Source organism: Suncus etruscus, chromosome 5 (assembly GCF_024139225.1).
Source record: "Suncus etruscus isolate mSunEtr1 chromosome 5, mSunEtr1.pri.cur, whole genome shotgun sequence".
Classification (NCBI taxonomy): Eukaryota; Metazoa; Chordata; class Mammalia; order Eulipotyphla; family Soricidae; genus Suncus; species Suncus etruscus.
Genome location: NC_064852.1, coordinates 86,415,311 through 86,432,767, shown reverse-complemented (window position 1 = coordinate 86,432,767; position 17,457 = coordinate 86,415,311). Strand labels below are relative to the sequence as shown.

Genomic DNA, 17,457 nt, shown 5'->3' with positions numbered 1-17,457 from the left:
AGGTGCTAGGCTCAAATATATGGCCTCACACACCCATTGTGAATTTTATAATTTAATTTTATTTATTTGAGGAAGTGATTTTGGGTACACCCAGCAATGTTCAGGGGTTATTCCTAGCTCTGCACTCAGAGGTCATTCCTAGTGGTGCTTTGGGGACCATATGAGATTCTGGCGACCAAATTTGGGTCAGCCATGTGCAAGGCATATGCCCTCCTTGTTATGCTATCACTCCTGGCCTTCAATGTTATACTTTTATAAGAAATCAAGCAGGGGATTGAGCAATTGCATAACATGTAGGGTACTTTTCTTTAATTTTTTTAATTTAAAATATTTTATTCATTTAATAATTGCTTTAATTGAATCACTGTGAAATACATAGTTGAAAAGTTGTTTATGATTGAGCTCTAGTCATACAATATACAATATACTTCACCAGTGCCCATTTCCCATCACTAATGCCACCAGTTTCCCTCCTGATATCCCCTTTGCCCTCTTCCTGCCTGCCCTAACAAGAAAAAAACTCTAACCCCATTCAAAAATGGGGAGAGGAAATGAACAGAAACTTCCTCAAAGAAAATATACAGATAGCCAAAAGGCACATGAAATAATGATATACATAATTAATCATCAAGAGATGAAAATAAAAATAATGATGAGAATATCATCTCACACCACAGAGACTGGCACACATAAAAAAGATCAAGAACAACTAGTGTTAGCAAGGATGCAGGTGAAAAAGGACTCTCATTCACTGTTGGTGACAATATTAACTGGTCTAGCCTTTATGGAAAACAATATGGATATTCCTCAAAAAACTAAAAATTGAACTTCCACATGACCCAGAAATACCACACCTGGAAATATATGCTAAGTGCCCCAAAATACAATACAATAAACCCACCCAGGTTTATTCCCCACACTCTTCATGGCCCCCTGAACCCAACAGGTATGATCTTAGAGTGCAGTGCCAGGAGTAAGCCCTGAGCATAGTTGGGCCTGGCTCTAACAGCCCCAACTCCCAAGAAAAAAAGAAAAGAAACTACAGAACAGAGCTATTTTGGTGAGAATTCAAGGGATTTGTTTAAGCAGAATTTGCATACTAGGATATGAGTCTTGTTGCAAGTCAGCCCCTGATGAGGTTGACTGATGGAGGGATGGAGGATGAGGTCTTTCTCCTCCTAGCTCGGACCACGAGTCTATTATCCTGTTCATCTGGCGGTTCTGAGGAGAATGCGGCGGGAAGAAAGCCAACAGGCAGTCAGGCTTCCGAAGAAAAACAGCTCTTTATTCCATGAAGAGGCCGAAGCCAAAAGGCCTAAGAATAGGCCTCAGGAAAAAAGCCCTTCACCTTCCAAAGACCCTTACTTTGATGCCTCAGAATCAGGTACCACCCAATGGTGGGATCAGATACCACCCAATGGTGGGAGCAGAATCAGGTACCACCCTAGGGTGGGAGCAGAATGCCAGGTCACACCCTAGGGTAGGGCACAATCACCTATCAGGGTAGGGTCAGTAACATAGTAATCCCATAAAAATGTTTACATACACAACAGAGTCTTGTCATAGGATTTCATCGATGGGTCAAGTTATTTCTAAGAAAGAGAAAACACTGGAAAGGCTTGGAAAACCTAACAGAAGTTACCACTTTTTTCTCAGTTCTCTATAAGGCAAAAGCTCATTTAGAAAGCCATTTCTCTACCAAAGGAAGATTCTGTCCCTAAACATTTCTCATGGAGAAGGAAGTAGATGTCTGCATGTCAGACATACCTTCCTTTTTTATAACTTCTCAAAACTAGATCCTTCTCAATCCAACATATTCTTGTTTCTTTAGCTAAAATTGAGATTGAAGGTGGTAGTTTGAGCAATTTAGTAGAGTTATTTGGTTGTTCTGATATCATATATATATATATATATATATATATATATATATATATATACGGGTATATATTATAATTAAATGTTTTTCTTGTGTAAATATGCCTTTTATTACAGGAGACATTAAAATCAAGAAACTTGTATGGGAAAAATTATTTGTCTTCCCTACATGATATTTATGTTTTATGGTTAGTATGAGGTCTTTATTAAGTACAAATTTTCTAGGGTTCTTAAACTTCCCAGTCTCTAGAATTGTGAAAAATTAGTATTTGTTTCTAAGACTGGAGAGTCTCAGATGTCACTGTTAATACAGCAGCTCAAACAAATTGGGAAAGAAAAAAATCCAACTTTTTAAGCACAAACAGCTGGGCACCTCACTGAGACTCAGGAGTCTCGGATAAATCCTAAAAAATGCCCACTGCTAACTGATGTCCAGGTGACACTGATGCCCCTTATTGATGTGCCTCAGTTTCAGATCTTCTTTTGAGAATATACTCATAGGAATTCTAAGAACTTGGTTCTCCTAACAGAGAAGGGAAGTCAGAACACAAGGCAAACTTCCCAGACACTCATTTCTATTATTCTTCATAATGAGTGTCTCAGATAGGCCAATTGCTTCCTGAGAAAGGGTTCACTGTTATATTCACTTAATTTCAGAGAATTCTATGAGAAAAGAATCGGATGTGTCAAACCTTGCCTTACAATGATTGATGACCAATTCAGCAACGGCTATGCTTTTAATAGCAAAATCCAAGGCTTAGTTCTGCTCATGGCAGAAAACCTCTGCACTTTCACCTATAAAATTAGCAGCTTCCTAAATCCCCACAATTTTTTCCACAGTAAATATCTGTGCTTCACTCTTACTTTGAACTTTTGTGATCATAGCTTTTACCACCTCAAGGGCAACTCTGTTCCTCTGTTCCCCATTTCTTCTTGTCCAGAATGTGTTTCTAAACACAGTTACTACAGATTCAATCTTCCAAGAAGCATTTCCTTAGGAACTCTGACTCATAAACATTTCATTTGTTTTGAAAATACAGTTTACAATTTTCACTTTCTTCTACTTTTGTATATCTTCTGGGTGATTTGTCTATATTTTTCTCAACATCTCAACATTTCTAACACATGAGCTCTTCACCTAAAATTAGGTGATTAGGGAATTAAAATCATAATAATATTCCCTGTGATTGCATCACTGAAGGACGACTGTCCTTGAGCAGAAGACTAAAGGGAAACAGGAAGCTCTGGCTTTCTCATCCCTATGTTACAAACCCACACTGCCATTGTCACTGATGACAAAATGCCCTTAAATTTCTTAGCTTCAAAGATTCCTAAATCCGGGGCCGGGTAGGTGGCGCTGGAGGTAAGGTGTCTGCCTTGCAAGCGCTAGCCAAGGAAGGACCGCGGTTCGATCCCCCGGCGTCCCATATGGTTCCCCCAAGCCAGGGGCGATTTCTGAACACATAGCCAGGAGTAACCCCTGAGCATCAAACGGGTGTGGCCCAAAAACCAAAAAAAAAAAAAAAAAAAAAAAAAGATTCCTAAATCCTATGGATAAATTGTTCATTTCTTTTCTTCCACTTAGTACAGGCATAATCTCAAAGTTTAGATAGGTAACATAGCCAGACAGGTAGTAATCTTTTGCTCTGCTTTTAATTTTTGCTTCCAGAATCAAAGATGACACAGCTATTTGAAACATCTGATCTGTTTACTAACACACTAATATAAAAGTAAAACAAAATTTAAAAAAAAAAAGAACTGAAAATGACTGGGCCCCAAACAAAACTCAACCATAAATGATCACCTCAGATTCATAATTACCACAATAATTTGAGTCTGGAATAGATGCCAAATGATTTAGGCCAGCTAGGTGAGATTCCCCTGCTGTGCAATGAACATTTTAGGTTCTTCTTAACATTGCTTTGCTATGAATATCAAAAGCACAGCAAGGGGCCTGCAAACTAGCAACAGCCAGGAAGCTCAGGGATTCTTGTTTCCATGAGAAAGATGTATACCACACATTCAGTACTTGTTTTATGAGAAACACTTACCCATTAGATTAGTAGTTTTCACATTTTGTCACCTTCCTTAGAGACCTTTTTCATGGAAATTTGTTATAACATTTGCACACAGTAGTCCTGGCAGAAACTGTGGCTCAAATAACTAAGAATCTCTGCAAATGCCTCTAAGAGCATTTGCATAAGCTTCTCTAGATCTAGGTGAAAGTTACTTTTTATTTCTTTATGTTATTGATGCATATAGTAAGAGCAGTTATTTAAATATTAATGCCTTAATACAATCTCTTATTTCTTTTTATACTTTTTCTTGGATAGAAAATTAACTTGGAGAATTGGATTTATACTTATTATAAACTGCTGGTGAACACCTTCCTGTCAAATGTAAATATTTGGGCATGATTCTGAAGGCTATTCTCTCTAAACTAGGTAATGTGTATACAAATACACAAATGAAAATAAATGGGTTTTCCATTAATCTTATTAATGCTCATTAAATCTCATTCAGTACATTATTAATATTGTGGTAGAATTCACTTTATATAAGATTTATTAAAATAAGAACTGAGCCAAAAAGATACAGAATGAAAATCCAATTCTTTTATTTATTAGCTCTGAGGCCTTGGCAAGTCTCTAAACCTCTCTCAATGACAGTTTCTGATTCTTTATTTTAATGGTGGTAATGGCATGTTTCAGAATAACTGATGTTTGATGTTGACAAGGTCAAACACAGACCTCTTCCATTTTTCCAGAACTTGCTGTCAAAGCAAGACATAGAAAATAAAACGTATTTTTTTTATTTTTTACTAGTGAATCTCCTGCTCCTTGTCTCCTCAGTTATTAGCCTACATGGAAGCTTCTTTTATTCTTAAAATTAATTAAGCACAGAAAAAATATTCCTGTTCAGTTGACTGACATTATCACTGTATAGAAAATCCAATTGATGGGACTGGCGAGGTAGCGCTAGAGTAAGGTGTCTGCCTTGCAAGCGCTAGCCAAGGAAGGACCGCATTTGATCCTCCAGCGTCCCATATGGTCGCCCCAAGCCAGGGGCAATTTCTGAGTGCTTAACCAGAAGTAACCCCTGAGCATCAAAAGAAAAAAAAAGAAAATCCAATTGAAAATTCTCCACATATAATTTCTTCTTTCCTCCCAATAAAAAACTGAGGCAAAACCATTGTATGAAGGACAAGACAGAATGTTCATATCTGGGTATTCTTCCTACTGTAATAATTTGCATAAAATCAATTTCATAGTTTTTGTTATTTGATGACATCATAAGTAAGCATAAGTGATATGCAGTATCTGGAGCATTCTATATAACTTTAGTGTTCCAACTTTGAGCTACACAGAGCATAGATATGAACAAAACACACCTTTTGCATTGGAATCCACTGATTCTAACAGCAATTCCATATATTGATAATATTAACATTTTATTTTGTTATCTTTGACTCCAATGATAATAGCTAATTGCAGAAGGTCACTAAAAACATATAGATGAACTTAAAAATGTCTTTAACTTGATGTTTATATATTTATATATAAATATAAATATATATGTACATGAATATATGAATATACAAATATGAATGTATGAATATATAATCATAAATATATTAATAAAGTTGAGCTTTAAATATGCTTAGTTTTAGACTTAATTTTTTAGACTTAATTGAGATGGATCTGTCTCTATGAAGCCTTTTCCAATTTCTACAGCTCAAAATAACTTTTATTTTGTGGTCCAAGTTGCATTTTTTCATCACACTTTTTCAAATAACAACTGAAGCCTCACCTCCCCCCCATTCTTCCTAGGTAACTTGACCTTACCTGCAAGACCCCGCCCATTTCCTGGGAGGTGTCTTGGAAAGGGTAGATAAGGTTTTTTTTTTTTTTTTTTTTTTTTTTTTTTTTTTTTTTTTTGTGGTTTTTGGGTCACACCCGGCAGTGCTCAGGGGTTACTCCTGGCTCCATGCTCAGAAATTGCTCCTGGCAGGCACGGGGGACCATATGGGACGCTGGGATTCGAACCGATGACCTCTTGCATGAAAGGCAAACGCCTTACCTCCATGCTATCTCTCCAGCCCCAAGTAGATAAGGTTTTGACCAGAGGGGATGAGGCCCTCTTTTGGTCTCTTGCCAGCATGGAGGTCAAAGGGAAGATGGCTGAAAGGAGTTAAGATGCAGAGCTAGCTAAGAATGGCTGAATGCGAACTGGTTATGATATAGGCCACACATGTGGTGGATAGGGTATAAATAAAGTTGATACTTCCTGATGCCTGTCTCTGGATGAGTCTGATTCCGCCGTTCACCTAAACCTGGGACCCACCAGCTGAATGGGGATTGCGGAGCCACGTGGCCTGGGATGGCAGAGAAAAATCCCTCCATCCATCCATCTCTATTTAGCACCTTCGCTAATTATTTAGTTCTACAACAACTAGTATGATGTGTACTACATCATATCTGATTTTTCCCTACATTTTATATATCATGAGACTAGAATAATGCCTTGTTTTCCTAGCACAATGTTTTAGTCAAAATATATTTTTGCAAAAGAGTCCATAATACTATTTTTTCGGTAGTATGGGCAAGAATATTTCTAAATAAAATATCAGAGCCTATACTGAGCCTATAATACATATCATGGTACCTATTCTACAAATAAGAATCAGGAAATGACAATAATAATAGGATTTATGATAATGGAAAGTTCCTTTCAAAGGTAAGTTATAGGTAGAAGTAAAAATGAACAGCCAGTTACTAGAATAAAGAGAACCCTAATTTTTAATTAATTAAATTTTTGAGTAATTTAATTTTTAAGGTACAGTGGCCTCCCAAGAAAAGGGCTTGCATCTAATCCAAGAAAAATTGTACTAACCATTCTGATGTCTCAATACTCTGATGCAGTTGATGCAGTATTGTTTGGCCTGGTATTTCTTGGGGACTACTTGAACCATCCCACGAGTATTGATGGGGATGGAGTTACAGGGATTGAATTCAGATTCCAGCACATGGATATACACAGAGCAATCTTGCCATCTCCCCAAGAGTAAAAACATTCCTACAATGGCTAATTTTAAACCATCAGCATTTTACTTAATACAAATTTGGGAACAGATGCACACAATTGATTCTACCAAGTTGTTGAAAGCTAGATCTACTGTATTATTGTGATTTCTTTCTCCTTTTCTTCCTTCTCGAAGAGAAACAAAGCAAGAGGAGGTTTAGAGAACAGGCAGTCAAGCAACAGGGTACCACATGAAGTTTACATCTCTGTTTCCCTGCAAGATTGTGTTTAGGGGACAATAGATCACCTCCAATTTACACCAACCATTTAAAAATCACTTTGGGAAAAAATAACTGCCATCCTCTCTTAGGATATTAGTACAAATATTTGGGAGATTTTTCTCCTCATAAACTATACTTCAACTTGACAAAACAATGTGTTTAGCATTTCTCAATCGTACAGAAGCTATAAATTTAGACATGAGAAAGACAGAAGACATTGAAATATCAGGATTTTAAGCTTTTCCATTGTTATAAAAAGCTGTAACTTTGTACTATTAAGTAACAGCTTATCAGTTGAACCAATCTTTGCTTTCTGAAAATCTACTTTTTTACTCTTAACACCAAGTATACAGACACATACACACACAGAGTAAATTAGCATGTTTCTGAGCACTTATGCAAATTAGTAAGGTTTCAAAGACCCTTGGCTAGGAATGAATCTGATCTTATGACATGCAAGCATCAATAAAATGTAATAAAACATCCCAGGCCCAGAACTTGTCCAGGGTCATCACGATCAGTCATATCATCTCCTTGACATCTTTCAGCTTGGCTTGAGCTGGTATAAACAATAAGCGCAGGGAGTTTCTAGGATTTATGCAGATGAAAGCCAGCTTTATGCAGCTCTACTTTGTGGCACTTAATGACATTGGAAAGCCCTAAAGAAAACCTTCCTGGAATCATTCAGGAAGGTGCCTAGTAAAACATAAGCATTTTACAATTTAGGTCCCATAAGAATGGCTTAGGAGAGTATCCTTCTAAGAAAAGTTAAAGATTTTATTTTTATATAAGCTCTACATTTTATTTTATTTCTTTATTTTGGGAGCCACTCCTGGCTGTATTCAGAGCTTATCCCTGGCTCTGCACTCAGGGATCACTCCTGGCTCAGGGCACCATATGGGATGCCATATATCAAACCTGGGTAAGTTGTATGCAAGACTAGAGTCCTGCTAGCTATACAATTGCTTTTGTCCCCTTGCTCTATAGTTTAGAATTCTATAAAAACTATGCTTTCGGTTGCATTTCAGATTTTGTTACTATTTTTAAGTACTGTGTAAAAATAAGATTTTTAATTACAACAGGTTGTATAATCTTTATGTCCCAACTTGCACAACTGCCATACCAGACAGAGTGTGGTTGGGCGTGACTCTGACTTTTCCAACTAGCAAGAACAGATAGAAGACTAGCCTATACTATAGAGGAGCAGCAGCTGTAGAAAGGAGTGGGGAGGTTGGCAGACTGCCTGGTGGAGGAAGAGACATGCCTACATAGCTGGTGCCTGCAAGGGCTAGTATGTGCTCTGCTATAATAATCCAGCTTTGCTGGGTGCCCTCAAAGGGTCAATACATAGTAAAGTCACTAACATTTATTTTCAGCGAGTCTATTTAAAATAAACACTAAAAACAGAATGAGTATAATATCGAAACTCAAAGGATTGGCATTTATACTTAAGTTGTAATACTTAATTAGATCTTCAAATTGCCAATGGCTCTGGGCAGTTGAAAATTTCATCATTTAAATTTGGAACTGAAAATTAAGACTCAATATATTACCTTTCCTAGAGTACCTTAAAAACAGCTTTAAAACCAGCCAAGTGAGCCAGCAAGATTGTAAAGAGATTAAGGTACTTGTCTTGCAGCAGCCAACCTAGTTTCAATATCAGGCCCCTTTTGTGGTCCCCAGGAACCCAGTCATGAGTCATCCTCATCTGTGAAGGCAGAGCCAGGAGTAAGCCCTGGGCACAGCTGGCTGCGGCCCACAAACTCAAAACAAAATAAACAAACAAGCAGAAAGTCCATGAACTCAGAATGTATGCAAGTTTAAAGAAGAAGTATAATGTATGTCTTTTTTTATATTGGGTGTTGTATTCAGAAACCAAAACTGTTGATTCTCTGCACAATATTAATTTTAGTAAGAAACAATACAGGCCTTACTATAAGAACTCCACTTTATATTGTCCATACACTCAATGTTTGTTTCTCCAAGACTTATATGATGAACTCCTCATCTCTCAATGTGATGAGAGCAATAGTGAGTCCTTAAATGAGCTCATTAAGTCCCCATAATGACACTGCAGTCCTTAATTGGGTCACAGGAGTGTAAGCTTTTTTTTAGCTCTTGCCACCTGGAGATATGAGGAGTCTATAATGCAAAGCTCAGAAGATGATTCTCCCCAGAATGCTTCCAGCCCTGCACTCTAACTTTTAGTACCGTGTAATGAACAGTCTATCACATTTCTGTTATGGCTAAAATGATGTCAGATTTCTTGGATTTCAGTTTTCACAGATTTTCATTTTTCTCTGCCTTCTCTGAACCAAAAGAATAAGGATATAATTGATGATCCACCAATCAGTTTCTTCCTACTCCCACTTTTGTCCCTACAGTACCTCACTCCACACTGCATCTTGGACTAGTCAGTTGAAGAGACAGAAACAGCAGGAGCAAAAGAGCCCACAATTTGTCCAAATGGGATGTGCCATGGTGCCAGTGTTCAGTGCTACCAACAGTCAGTTCTTACTGTGAACTCAGACTCTGTTTCAAGCCTCCTCCAGTGTCTGGAATCTGGCTCTACAATCTTCCTGGTGATTCTGAGCTCCCCAATGCCTTTTAACAAACAACTTCTCTGTGGTAAACAACCAATTTTCTGGCTGCAAACTAAATTTCCTGATTATTACACAAATAAATTAGACAAACATTTATTTCTCAATACAACTGCTTTCCAGACTCCCCAGAACTAGACTATTTCCATTTTCTTTTAAATGGGAACTATACTTTAAAAATAAAATGGCAGTGTGATATTTATTTCTATGCTTTTTTGAAGATGACCTCTCTTGTAGGCTCACGAGTAAAAACCCAAGGATCTTTCATTTCATTCTCTTTTGTAATAGCTGCACCTCTTATTTTCACTTCTCTCCTTATAAATATAATGTGGAGTTTATCTAATATTTACTCTATACCTTCCTTTACTCTTTCTTTTTTTACTCTTTCATTCTTTTCCTGCCCTAACCTGAAATCTGGCCCCACAGTTCAATATACTCTGCCTCATTATCAGTGTATAAAAACAGACCTTACAGTAATTCCTAGAACATATCTGAATCTTCCCTTGCTTGCCTCAGTTTGGTAGCTTATCTCTCCTTGTTTTTCCTTTTTTTTTCAAGGTAGAGAAGTGAATCTTTCACCATTGAATGAATTAGATGTCTCATAAATTTCTACCATTCTAAATGACTCTATTGGTGCCCTAAAATACTAGATCTTCTATCTTTCTCGATCACTCCCTTTTTATAGATTTTGTATGAAAACTAATAAAATCCCCAGGCACATACAAATGCTAACTAAATTAAACTAGTAGCAATAGACTGAGGAAAAACTGGCTATTAATTGTAATCAATAGATAACACAAGGGAAGGGGAAATTATTCATATATATTTTGAAGTTGGAACCATATTGTAGACATCAGCCTACAAAATGTTTAGCAAGAAATGATCCATTTTGGGGTGTATAAATAGTACAGTAGATACAGCACTTGCCTTACATGTGACTGACCCAAGTTTCATATCCAGCATTCCATATATTTCCCTGACCTCTACCAGGATCTAATCCTGAACACAGAGTCAAGAGTAACCCCTGAGCATCACCAGATATGGTCCAATACCATTAAATTATCTAAATTAAATTTAAAAATAAAGAATGATTTTTTTTAGGGAGGTGGAAAAAACTCTTTAAATAGAAACTTGGCAAAGTTATATTTCCACCAAAGGATTTTCCACCAAAGGATATTAACTTGATCCTCTACTCATATTATTTTTTAAAACAGATGACATCTCTACTATTTAGGTGAGTTAAAAGACTGGCTCAAAAGAATAATTATTTGGGAGGTTTGATTAAACAATTCTTCAAATCTTCTTAGAACTATGTTTAAAAAGATAAAAAGACTGGCAAAATCAGATCAACTTTCTGTCCTCTTTAAGATTTCTTTTTGCTGGGTTGTTCTATAAAGTCATTAATATTTGTGGAGGAATAGTAGTTACAGAGAAATAAAACCCATGACCACAATTTCTTCAGGAGTGGTTTTGCAGGTATTTTCTAGTCTAGATAATCACTGTTTACAACATTAACTTCAAATGAGAAAATATTTCACTCATGTACAAAGAAATGTATACTCATATACAAAGAAATATCTGCATTCTCCAGGGATATTTCTTTAATATAAGAATTATGTAACTGATATATTCCTTTTCACTTTGCATACTGAAAAAAATCAAATAAGAAAACAATGTCCATACTTACCTCGCAGGGGCGATTACATGATCATGAAGGTGGTTTCCCAGGGTGAGACTCGCCCATTGCACCCCGGTCGTGCTGACCCCTGCGATTTTCCCAAATGTGGGAAACTCGACTGCATAATTTATGGTAGTGGGGGACTGCGTTTGCGCTCTCCCCACAGAAGAAAAAAAAGAGAAAACAATGTCCAAAGAATAAATTATGAGGGAATTTATAGTCCTCTTATTTATGTATTTTCCTCTGATCTTAATTTTATCTTTCTTACTTCTTAGTGCTTGAATATTATTTTAAAATATCTGTACAGATATATTATGTTTTTATTAACAATTTAGTCACACTCTTATTAATTCTTGACATAGCTATAATAAACTCAATAACTATATGAATAATGTATTCATATAAATAAATAGGTGAATATAATATTTATATAAATAGGTATATTATTAAACTATAAAAATGAGGCCAAATCATATATTAGGGTGAATTTTGGTCATTATCACTATGCACAAAAAAATTACTAGGTAAGATACATCATGATGTGTACATGAAAGATTTAAAGATACAGTTCCTGACCATAAGTTTCTAAATCTAGAACTAATAGGGCCTGTACATAAATGCAAAACTGTAATATGCTAAATATGCCAGCCAGGGCATACCTAAGCTTTTAAGGGGGCTCAGCCCACCAGATGTATCTTCAGATTTTCCTCGTGGGTAGAACTAATTTAACCCCCATGGGGTTCCTCAAAAGGCCCGCTATGGACGCCTTTTTCCCCTGCGTGGATGGTTGAGGGATTTCCAAAGAGATGCCTGGCAGTACATTTTCAGCCAGTATTTGACTATCTCTCCTTTGTATATATCATGCAAAATAATGGCCTCTATCAATTAATTTGGCTCAGAAATTCCAGGACCAAAGATTATTTGAGAACCCTTTTCTGGATATAGCTAGCCCTAAAAGCAAAGACAATTTTTCTCTCTTTTTCAAATAGGTCCTTGCAGCTGCAGTTTCTGGTAATCAAGGGCATAACCAGAATGCAGATCCTGGCTATTGACTATTGACCCTCCTTTAGAAATAGGAAAACTCATTTTTGGGGATTTGGTTCCTCCCTTTACTTAACCTCTAAAACAATAGAGTCCAGCTCTATTTTCTAGATATTTCTAGATATTTCCTACTTCCTCCTAATCCTAATTTTGCATTTAAAGTGAGCTTGCAAAGAGTTACTTTGAATTGTAACCTTCTCCTTTGTAAACTAGAATTTTTACAGTCACACTCATAGCTTAAGTATTGTTACTGTTGTACTATGCTTTGTGATTATAACTATTCTTTACCTCTGGCTAATTTTACCCCTATAAATTCCCCTGCTCAAAAAATTGTCGCAGTCTGCCAGATGATGTGTTGACCCCACATACTCTGTGTGGTTTCATTATTTTATATTTCATATTCGACTGCTTGTGTTACCCGTTTTCCTCTCGTGAAAGGATTGCTGAGACGCAAGACACCTGCAGCATATGCCAATGTATAATAAGTGATTTATATACTCACAGACACAGGTGCCTGTGAACAGACTAGGCAGTATGCCCTTTGCTGCTTAAATGGAAAAAATTAAATAGTCAGATGGTCCATCTCCACACTCTTGTCCTCCTCAGAATTTAATTCCACTCTCTGTATTGATCACTGCTACTGCCAGCCAGAGCTAGGTAGACTCATCACTCCCCTTGTTCCAGGATAATTTATTTTAAGTGTTTTTATTTTTGTTTTTTTGTTTTTGTTGTGGAGTCACACCCAGTGATGCTCAGGGGTTACTCCTGGCTATGTGCTCAGAAATGGCTCCTGGCTTGGAGGACCACATGGGAGCCTGAATTCAAACCGAAGTTCATCCTAGGTCAGCCGCATGCAAGGCAAATGCTTTACCACTGTGCCTCCACTCCAACCATAGGATAATTTATTTTAAAATATTTCAAGACTATCTAAATACCTTTGTGATACATACCACAAGAGACAATTGTTATTTAATTTTAAGTGACACTCATTAATTATTTCTGACTGTTTTAAATTTTTTCTCGACATTTTTAAATTCTCAGGTTATAAATCTTAATACTATTATAACATACTGAAACATACTATAAATACTACATTTTGTAAACTACAATTACAAGAACAAATCTGAAGTATACTGTGAGGCACAGAGAAATGATCATTACTTGACTACTTATAATATACTCATAGATATTTGAAACCTAATTCACAAAACTTTACTGTGACTTTCTATATATAACACACAATTTTTCTCAATTTTGTTCCATTTCAATTATTAAAACATTTTACTATAACCCACAAAGTAACTAATATAATAAATAGCACTACTTTAAGGAAATAAGAAGCTTAAATTTCTTATGAGACCATGATTTAGTTGTCTACATAAAAATTTTATTTAAAGCTATTAGGTCAACTTCAGGAAGATACAACATGTTGCTTCTTATAGTACACATACTTATCTGGAAATGCATATTACATTGAGTAATATTGTTACATTTACTCAACTCTTCACAACAGTTACATCCCAGCAGGAACAAAAGAACTCACATGTGTAAATTAAATTTCAAGTGTGTTAGCATTAATAGCCCATATTCTACAAATGCACTTGACTTATTACTTAGTTTCTTTTAATTATAATGAAATTAAAATGATTGTTAAATATGTATAGAATTCAATACTTCTGAAATGTGCATTTTTCCTCATCAGTGCTTATCTAACTCTTAGATTATTACACAGAAAAATAAACTGTTCAAGAGACAAAGGGAAAAACTCTCATTATCTGCTACTTAAGCATCCAACTTAAGCATCCAACAAATTTGAAAAGGAAAATACTATTGCTATTATTAACAACTCTGCTCAAACAAGAACCAAAATTGTGAATGGAAACATTTCCAGTTTGCCACATAATCCTTAGGTGCATTCATGCCAGAAACATCTCAGCTGGGTCCTTAACATTCCCTAGGAGATTAAGTAAGTTATAGGCTTTGTAGCATGTCAAGTCTAAGATAATAGTTAATTCTCACTGTGTTTTTGCACTGTCAGAGCACATTGGACAGAAACTGCTACCTTTAACAGATAGTTCTATTGTAGCCACAATCATATCACATTAACTTCCCAGCCTACCTATTAATATCCAACTAAATTAGAGCGCAGTGAGCTTCTGGCAGGTTTGTGAAACTGCCTAAAACCAGCAATTGTAGCTAATTATAGAAATTCTGGGCAGGAAGCCTACTGAAAAGATGATCAGCTTTATTTCTTTCTTTTGAAACTTTTACATCACCCCAATCAAGAGTCCTCTCTACTATTTAAACTAGCAGAGAAGAATATATGTTAACATGAAGAATAACCTACAGTGGAATAGTAACAATATCAGGTCAGTTCGTTTAATCTTATATCTCTGTATCTCTGTGACACAGAAATATTAATTCATGATACAGGAGAGAAATTAAGGTAGAAAACTGAAATCAGTACAAGAACAGAAGTGTACGTGTTCTAGTTAAGATTTGGGCAAGAGTTTGACTCCAGAGGCTAATGTTTTTCCTCTCTCCTCTCTCACTCTCTCCTTTCCCTTCTCTTCCCCCCCCCCTCTCTCTCATCTCTCCTTTCCCTCTCTCCTCTCTCGTCTCATTGCAAATGACCACTCAACTCAGGCTCCTAAAGGTTGATGACCCACATCTCTTACCAACTCCTCAGTCAGTGACATATGTCAAAATGTGAAATTAGTCATGATAAGAGTGTTTATATACTGTACAAACTGTCTATCACTACAAATAATGACTGTTCCTTTTAAGAGGGCCACTTACCAGCACACTGCTGCTATCCACAGGAATTTCTATTACATGTCACACATGTATATTGGAGCCAAGTGAGTAACCCCTTTACACCACAAGTGTGTCCCACTACCAATACTATGAGTCTGATTAAAAGTGAGGTGACAAGAGTATAGATAAAAGCAGGATCTCTTAGTATATGATTTCCCTATTCACTCACAGTACCCTTTCCTTAACCATTACAAAAATCACAGTTATTAAAAATGTAGTTAAATATAGCACAATAAATTCCCACATCCTCATATTTCTGACTTAATAATTAACAACCTTCATTTATATTTTCCAAGCACTTTCTCTCCAGGTAGTTCATTTATAAGCAAGTACCAGATATTATATGATTTTATTTGCGGTATATCAGTTTGTTTCCCTGAAAAATTAATTCTAAAGAACATAAACATATCATCATTACATTTAAAATGATCACTATTGGGGCTGGAGAGATAGCATGGAGGTAAGGCGTTTGCCTTTCATGCAGAAGGACGTTGGTTTGAATCCCGGCATCCCTGTGCCTGCCAGGGGCGATTTCTGAGCATAAAGCCAGGAGAAACCCCTGAGCGGTGCTGGGTGTGACCCAAAAAAACAAAAAATAAAATAAAATAAAATGATCACTATTTCCATAATATAAAATAATACTCTGTTCATTTTAGCTTTCCCCAATTGCCTCAAACCTGTCTTCTCCAAGGTTACTTTGCTTAAGCAAAGACTACAAATCCACATAATAAAAATTCCAAGGCTCCAGGATGCAACTGAGTTACTCCTTGGTTCTAGATTCAATTCCTCCCTCCTCTTTCCCTCCTTCCATCCCTCCCTCGCTTCTTCCTTGCTTTTCCCCTTCCTTGATCTTCTCTTTCCTTTCTTCTTCCCTTCTCTCCTTCCTTGCTTCCATTTTGTGGACACACCTGGTAATGTTCCCTGCTCTATGATCATAGGTCACTATTGGATAGATGATCAGGAGATCAGATCACTCAGCAAAGTGAAAAGAAAGCACCCTTCCCTCTCTCAGATCCCCAATTCATTTCAGATAAAAATTTCCCATCAAACTTAAATTATTTGAAAAAACAATGGTGAATATTTCCTATATTAATTATTTCAATAAGGATTGAAGAAATGGTGGTACCTAAATTCGCTCAATTCTTTGAATTTACTGACTGGAGTTTTTCTGTTGTGTAATACATTTTTATTTATCAACTATCTGGTTAGCCAGAATCAATTTTTCGGAAAAGGAAGATAAAACATTTCATTCCCTTTTCCCACCAATTTTTAATTGAGTTTAGGTGCTTATATTCTCAAAAAGGCAAGAAGATTTTCCTATATATTTTCTTTATATTTTGAATAAATTGAAAAATTTATATGATTTATCACTTTCAGTTCTTTCAAATTGTTTCTCATATTTTTGAGAGCTTCCATGCTTTCTCCTTTTTCTCACTCATGTCCTAGAAAAAGACTTATTTTTTATGTGAATTTATCTTGTTTATAGCTAGTAATATTCCATTATAAGTATGGCTATATATGTTCTGTGTGTGTGTGTGTGTGTGTGTGTTTGTTTGTTGTTTGAAAAAGTTTAGCCAGCTCTGCATTGATATACCTAGGGTGGGATGGACCCAATTTTTGGAAGTTTTTGGAAATCATTAAGTGTTCTGAAGCTTTTTTGATTAACAGAAATTTTTTGTGGGCATATAGAACTTAGGTCTAAAATGAAACCCAAGTATTGATAAGGTGGTATAGTCTGTATTTTTTTCTGAAGCTATTTTTAGTCCTGATGCTTGTAAACAGCCAGCAACAAAAGAATACAAACACTGTAATTCTGTCTCATTGTTCATCTTTAATAAAATATCATCCCTGTTGTGATAAATGAGAGCCTGAGGAAACTTTTCAGGAGCAGGGCACAAAATCTTATCTACAAAAAAGTGACACATTGTTAGGGAGTTTGACATGCCCTGGGGTAAAACCTTCCACTGAAAACGCCTACAGGGTTGAGTATTATTGAGAGAAGGAACTGAAAATGCAAAATGTTTTCTATCATCTGGGTGTATAGGAATATGATAAAAGTAGTCTTTTAGATCAATTATTAATGGCCAGTCCTTTGGAATAGCTACAGGTGAAGGTAAACCCGTCTGCAGTTTGTTCATGGGGA

The 17,457-nt window shown here is 36.2% G+C and overlaps 1 protein-coding gene and 1 non-coding gene across 2 annotated transcripts in view; one reads left to right on the top strand and one right to left on the bottom strand.

The window, feature by feature from the left end:
* ZNF385B (zinc finger protein 385B) overlaps window positions 1–17,457 on the bottom strand; it is a 340,540-nt gene that overhangs the window by 176,439 nt on the left and 146,644 nt on the right. The gene's annotated exons all lie outside the window — the stretch shown is intronic.
* Window positions 11,458–11,620, top strand: LOC126010008 (U1 spliceosomal RNA). The gene has a single exon (XR_007496151.1). It is a non-coding gene; the product is annotated as a U1 spliceosomal RNA (small nuclear RNA).